Below are 6,400 nucleotides of genomic sequence, written 5' to 3'. Positions count from 1 at the left end.
CTGTATAAAAGCGAAACAAACTTGCTCTATTAAAATCGTACAGAACAGCTAAATTTTGACAGTTCTCAGAATTCGACGAAACTTGACCTAAACGTTGGTCTAGACCCAAGAAGTTGTGTGGTAAATTTGCAAACCGTAATAATAACTACAAGTATGTATAAATGAGAAACAACCTTGCTCTAATAAAATCGTGCAAAACAGCAAAATTTTGAACGTTCTCAGAATTCGACGAAATTTGACCTAAACGTTGGTCTAAACCCAAGAATTTTTCTGGTAAATTTGCTAAGCCTAATAATAACTACAAGTCTTTATAAAAGGTAAACAAACTTACTCTAATAAAACCGTGCAAAACAACTAAATTTTGAACGTTCTCAGAATTCGACGAAATTTGACCCGAAACATTGGTCTAGACCTAAGAATTTGGTGGTAAATTCGCTAAGCGTAATAATAACTACAAGTTTGTAGAGAAGGGAAACAAACTTGCTCTTATAAAACCGTGCAAAACAACTAAATTTTGAACGTTCTAAGAATTCGACGAAACTTGACCCAAACATTTGTATTGACCCAAGAATTTGTGTGGAAAATTTGGTAAGCGTAATAATAACTATAAGTTTGTATAAAAGGAAAATAAACTTGCTCAAATAAAACCGTGCAAAACAACTAAATTTTGAAGGTTCTCACAATTCGACGTAACTTGACCCAAACGTTGGTCTAGACCCAAGAATTTATGTGGTAAATTTGCTAAGCGTAATAATAACTAAAAGTCTGTATAAAAGGGAAATAAACTTGCTCAAATAAAATCGTGCAAAACAACTAAATTTTGAAGGTTCTCACAATTCGACGAAACTTGACCCAAACGTTGGTCTAGACCCAAGAATTTATGTGGTAAATTTGCTAAGCGTAATAATAACTAAAACCTATATAAAAGGGAAACAAACTTGCTCTATTAAAATCGTGCAAAACAGCTCAATTTTGAACGTTCTCAGAATTCGACGAAACTTGACCTCAACGTTGGTCTAGACCCAAGAATTTGTGTGGTAAATTTACTAAGCGTAATTATAACTACAATTTTGTATAAAAGGAAAACAAACTTGCTCTAGTAAAATCGTGCAAAACAGCGAAATTTTGAACGTTGTCAGAATTCGACGAAACTTGACCCAAACGTTGGTCTAGATCCAAGCATTTGGTGGTAAATTTGCCAAGCGTAACATAACTAAAAGTTTGTAGAGAAGGGAAACAAACTTGCTCTAATAAAACCGTGCAAAATAGCTACATTTTTAACCTTCTCAGAATTCGATGAAACTTGACCCGAACGTTGGTGTAGACCCAATAATTTGTGTGGTAAATTTGCTAAACGTAATAATAACTACAAGTTTGTATAAAAGGGAAACAAACTTGCTCTAATAAAACATTGCAAAAATATCTAAATTTTGAACGTTCTTAGAATTCGATGAAACTTAACTTAAACGTTGGTCTAGACAAAAGAATTTGTGTGGTAAATTTGTTAAGTGTAATAATAACAACAAGTTTGTATAAAAGGGAAACAAACTTTCTCTAATAAAATCGTGTAAAACAGCTAAAGTTTGAACGTTCTCAGAATTCGACGAAACTTGACCCAAACATTGGTCCTGACCCAAGAATTTGTGTTGTAAATTTACTAAGCGTAATAATAACTACAAATTTGTATAAAAGGGAAACAAACTTGATCTAGTAAAACCGTGCAAAATAGGTAAATATTGAACGTTTTTAGAATTCGATGAAACTTGAACAAAACGTTGGTCTAAACCCAAGAATTTGTGTGGTAAATTTGCTAAGCGTAATAATAACTACAAGTTTGTATAAAAGGGAAACAAACTTTCTCTAATAAAATCGTGTAAAACAGCTAAATTTTGAACGTTCTCAGAATTCGACGAAACTTGACCCTAACATTGGTCTTGACCCAAGAATTTGTGTGGTAAATTTTCTAAGCGTAATAATAAACAACAAGTTTGTGTAAAAGGAAAATAAACTTGCCCAAATAAAACCGTGCAAAACAACTAAATTTTGAACGTTCTCCCAATATGACAAAACATGACCCAAACGTTGGTCTAGATCCAAGAATCTGTTGTTAAATTTGCTAAGCGAAATAATAACTACAAGTTTGTACAAAAGAAAAACAAACTTGCTCTAATAAAACCTTGCAAAATATCTAAATTTTGTACGTTCTCAAAATTTGACGAAACTTGACCCAAATGTTGGTCTTGACCAAAGAATTTGTCTGATAAATTTGCTAAGTTTCGTAATAACTACAAGTTTGTATAAAAGGGAAACAAACTTACTCTAATAAAATCGTGCAAAACAGCTAAAATTTGAACGTTCTCAGAATTCGACAAAACTTGACCTAAACGTTGGTCTAGACCCAAGAATTTGTGTGGTAAATATGCTAAGCGTAATAATAACTACAAGTATGTATAAAAGAGAAACAAACTTGCTCTAATAAAATCGTGCAAAACAGCTAAATTTTGAACTTTCTCAGAATTCGACGAAACTCAATCAAAACGTTGTTCTAGACCCAAGAATTTGTGTGATAAATTTGCTAAGCGTAATAATAACTACAAGTATGTATAAAAGGTAAACAAACTTACTCTAATAAAATCGTGCAAAACACCTAAATTTTGAACGTTCTCAGAATTCGACGAAACTTGACCCAAACGTTGGTCTAGACGCAAGAATTTGGTGATAAATTTGCTAAGCGTAATAATAACTACAAGTTTGTAGTAAAGGGAAACAAACTTGCTCCAATAAAACCGTGCAAAACAGCTAAATTTTTAACCTTCTCAGAATTCGATGAAACTTGACCAGAACGTTGGTCTAGACGCAAGAATTTGTTGGTAACTTTGCTAAGCGGATAATAACTACAAATTTGTATAAAAGGGAAAGAAACTTTCTCTAATAAAACCTTGCAAAATATCTAAATTTTGAACGATTTCAGAATGCGACGAAACTTGACCTAAACGTTGGTCTAGACCGAAGAATTTGTATGGTAAATTTGCTAAGCGTAATAATAACAACAAGTTTGTATAAAAGAGAAACAGACTTGCTCCAATAAAACCATGAGAAACAGTTAACTTTTGAACTTGGTCAAAATTTGACGAAACTAGACCCAAACGTTGGTCTAGACCCAAGAATTTTTGTGGTAAATTTACTAAGCGTAATAATAACTACAAATTCGTATAAAAGGGATATAAACTTGATACAATAAAACCGTGCAAAATAAGTAAATTTTGAACGTTCTTAGAATTCGATGAAACTTGACCAAAACGTTGCTCTAAATTCAAGAATTTGTGTGGTAAATTTGCTAAGCGTAATAATAACTACAATTTTATATAAAAGGGATATAAACTTGCTCAAATAAAACCGTGCAAAAACACTGAATTTTGAACGTTCTCACAATTTGACGAAACTTGACCCGAACGTTGGTCTAGACCCAAGAATTTGTGTGGTAATTTGCTAAGCGTAATAATAACTACAAGTCTGTATAAAAGCGAAACAAACTTGCTCTATTAAAATCGTACAGAACAGCTAAATTTTGACAGTTCTCAGAATTCGACGAAACTTGACCTAAACGTTGGTCTAGACCCAAGAAGTTGTGTGGTAAATTTGCAAACCGTAATAATAACTACAAGTATGTATAAATGAGAAACAACCTTGCTCTAATAAAATCGTGCAAAACAGCAAAATTTTGAACGTTCTCAGAATTCGACGAAATTTGACCTAAACGTTGGTCTAAACCCAAGAATTTTTCTGGTAAATTTGCTAAGCCTAATAATAACTACAAGTCTTTATAAAAGGTAAACAAACTTACTCTAATAAAACCGTGCAAAACAACTAAATTTTGAACGTTCTCAGAATTCGACGAAATTTGACCCGAAACATTGGTCTAGACCTAAGAATTTGGTGGTAAATTCGCTAAGCGTAATAATAACTACAAGTTTGTAGAGAAGGGAAACAAACTTGCTCTTATAAAACCGTGCAAAACAACTAAATTTTGAACGTTCTAAGAATTCGACGAAACTTGACCCAAACATTTGTATTGACCCAAGAATTTGTGTGGAAAATTTGGTAAGCGTAATAATAACTATAAGTTTGTATAAAAGGAAAATAAACTTGCTCAAATAAAACCGTGCAAAACAACTAAATTTTGAAGGTTCTCACAATTCGACGTAACTTGACCCAAACGTTGGTCTAGACCCAAGAATTTATGTGGTAAATTTGCTAAGCGTAATAATAACTAAAAGTCTGTATAAAAGGGAAATAAACTTGCTCAAATAAAATCGTGCAAAACAACTAAATTTTGAAGGTTCTCACAATTCGACGAAACTTGACCCAAACGTTGGTCTAGACCCAAGAATTTATGTGGTAAATTTGCTAAGCGTAATAATAACTAAAACCTATATAAAAGGGAAACAAACTTGCTCTATTAAAATCGTGCAAAACAGCTCAATTTTGAACGTTCTCAGAATTCGACGAAACTTGACCTCAACGTTGGTCTAGACCCAAGAATTTGTGTGGTAAATTTACTAAGCGTAATTATAACTACAATTTTGTATAAAAGGAAAACAAACTTGCTCTAGTAAAATCGTGCAAAACAGCGAAATTTTGAACGTTGTCAGAATTCGACGAAACTTGACCCAAACGTTGGTCTAGATCCAAGCATTTGGTGGTAAATTTGCCAAGCGTAACATAACTAAAAGTTTGTAGAGAAGGGAAACAAACTTGCTCTAATAAAACCGTGCAAAATAGCTACATTTTTAACCTTCTCAGAATTCGATGAAACTTGACCCGAACGTTGGTGTAGACCCAATAATTTGTGTGGTAAATTTGCTAAACGTAATAATAACTACAAGTTTGTATAAAAGGGAAACAAACTTGCTCTAATAAAACATTGCAAAAATATCTAAATTTTGAACGTTCTTAGAATTCGATGAAACTTAACTTAAACGTTGGTCTAGACAAAAGAATTTGTGTGGTAAATTTGTTAAGTGTAATAATAACAACAAGTTTGTATAAAAGGGAAACAAACTTTCTCTAATAAAATCGTGTAAAACAGCTAAAGTTTGAACGTTCTCAGAATTCGACGAAACTTGACCCAAACATTGGTCCTGACCCAAGAATTTGTGTTGTAAATTTACTAAGCGTAATAATAACTACAAATTTGTATAAAAGGGAAACAAACTTGATCTAGTAAAACCGTGCAAAATAGGTAAATATTGAACGTTTTTAGAATTCGATGAAACTTGAACAAAACGTTGGTCTAAACCCAAGAATTTGTGTGGTAAATTTGCTAAGCGTAATAATAACTACAAGTTTGTATAAAAGGGAAACAAACTTTCTCTAATAAAATCGTGTAAAACAGCTAAATTTTGAACGTTCTCAGAATTCGACGAAACTTGACCCTAACATTGGTCTTGACCCAAGAATTTGTGTGGTAAATTTTCTAAGCGTAATAATAAACAACAAGTTTGTGTAAAAGGAAAATAAACTTGCCCAAATAAAACCGTGCAAAACAACTAAATTTTGAACGTTCTCCCAATATGACAAAACATGACCCAAACGTTGGTCTAGATCCAAGAATCTGTTGTTAAATTTGCTAAGCGAAATAATAACTACAAGTTTGTACAAAAGAAAAACAAACTTGCTCTAATAAAACCTTGCAAAATATCTAAATTTTGTACGTTCTCAAAATTTGACGAAACTTGACCCAAATGTTGGTCTTGACCAAAGAATTTGTCTGATAAATTTGCTAAGTTTCGTAATAACTACAAGTTTGTATAAAAGGGAAACAAACTTACTCTAATAAAATCGTGCAAAACAGCTAAAATTTGAACGTTCTCAGAATTCGACAAAACTTGACCTAAACGTTGGTCTAGACCCAAGAATTTGTGTGGTAAATATGCTAAGCGTAATAATAACTACAAGTATGTATAAAAGAGAAACAAACTTGCTCTAATAAAATCGTGCAAAACAGCTAAATTTTGAACTTTCTCAGAATTCGACGAAACTCAATCAAAACGTTGTTCTAGACCCAAGAATTTGTGTGATAAATTTGCTAAGCGTAATAATAACTACAAGTATGTATAAAAGGTAAACAAACTTACTCTAATAAAATCGTGCAAAACACCTAAATTTTGAACGTTCTCAGAATTCGACGAAACTTGACCCAAACGTTGGTCTAGACGCAAGAATTTGGTGATAAATTTGCTAAGCGTAATAATAACTACAAGTTTGTAGTAAAGGGAAACAAACTTGCTCCAATAAAACCGTGCAAAACAGCTAAATTTTTAACCTTCTCAGAATTCGATGAAACTTGACCAGAACGTTGGTCTAGACGCAAGAATTTGTTGGTAACTTTGCTAAGCGG

This window comes from Sesamum indicum, linkage group LG7 (assembly GCF_026168435.1).
Source record: "Sesamum indicum cultivar Baizhima isolate 11 linkage group LG7, ASM2616843v1, whole genome shotgun sequence".
In the NCBI taxonomy this organism is placed as follows: Eukaryota; Viridiplantae; Streptophyta; class Magnoliopsida; order Lamiales; family Pedaliaceae; genus Sesamum; species Sesamum indicum.
Note: the sequence above shows the minus strand (reverse complement) of the source record.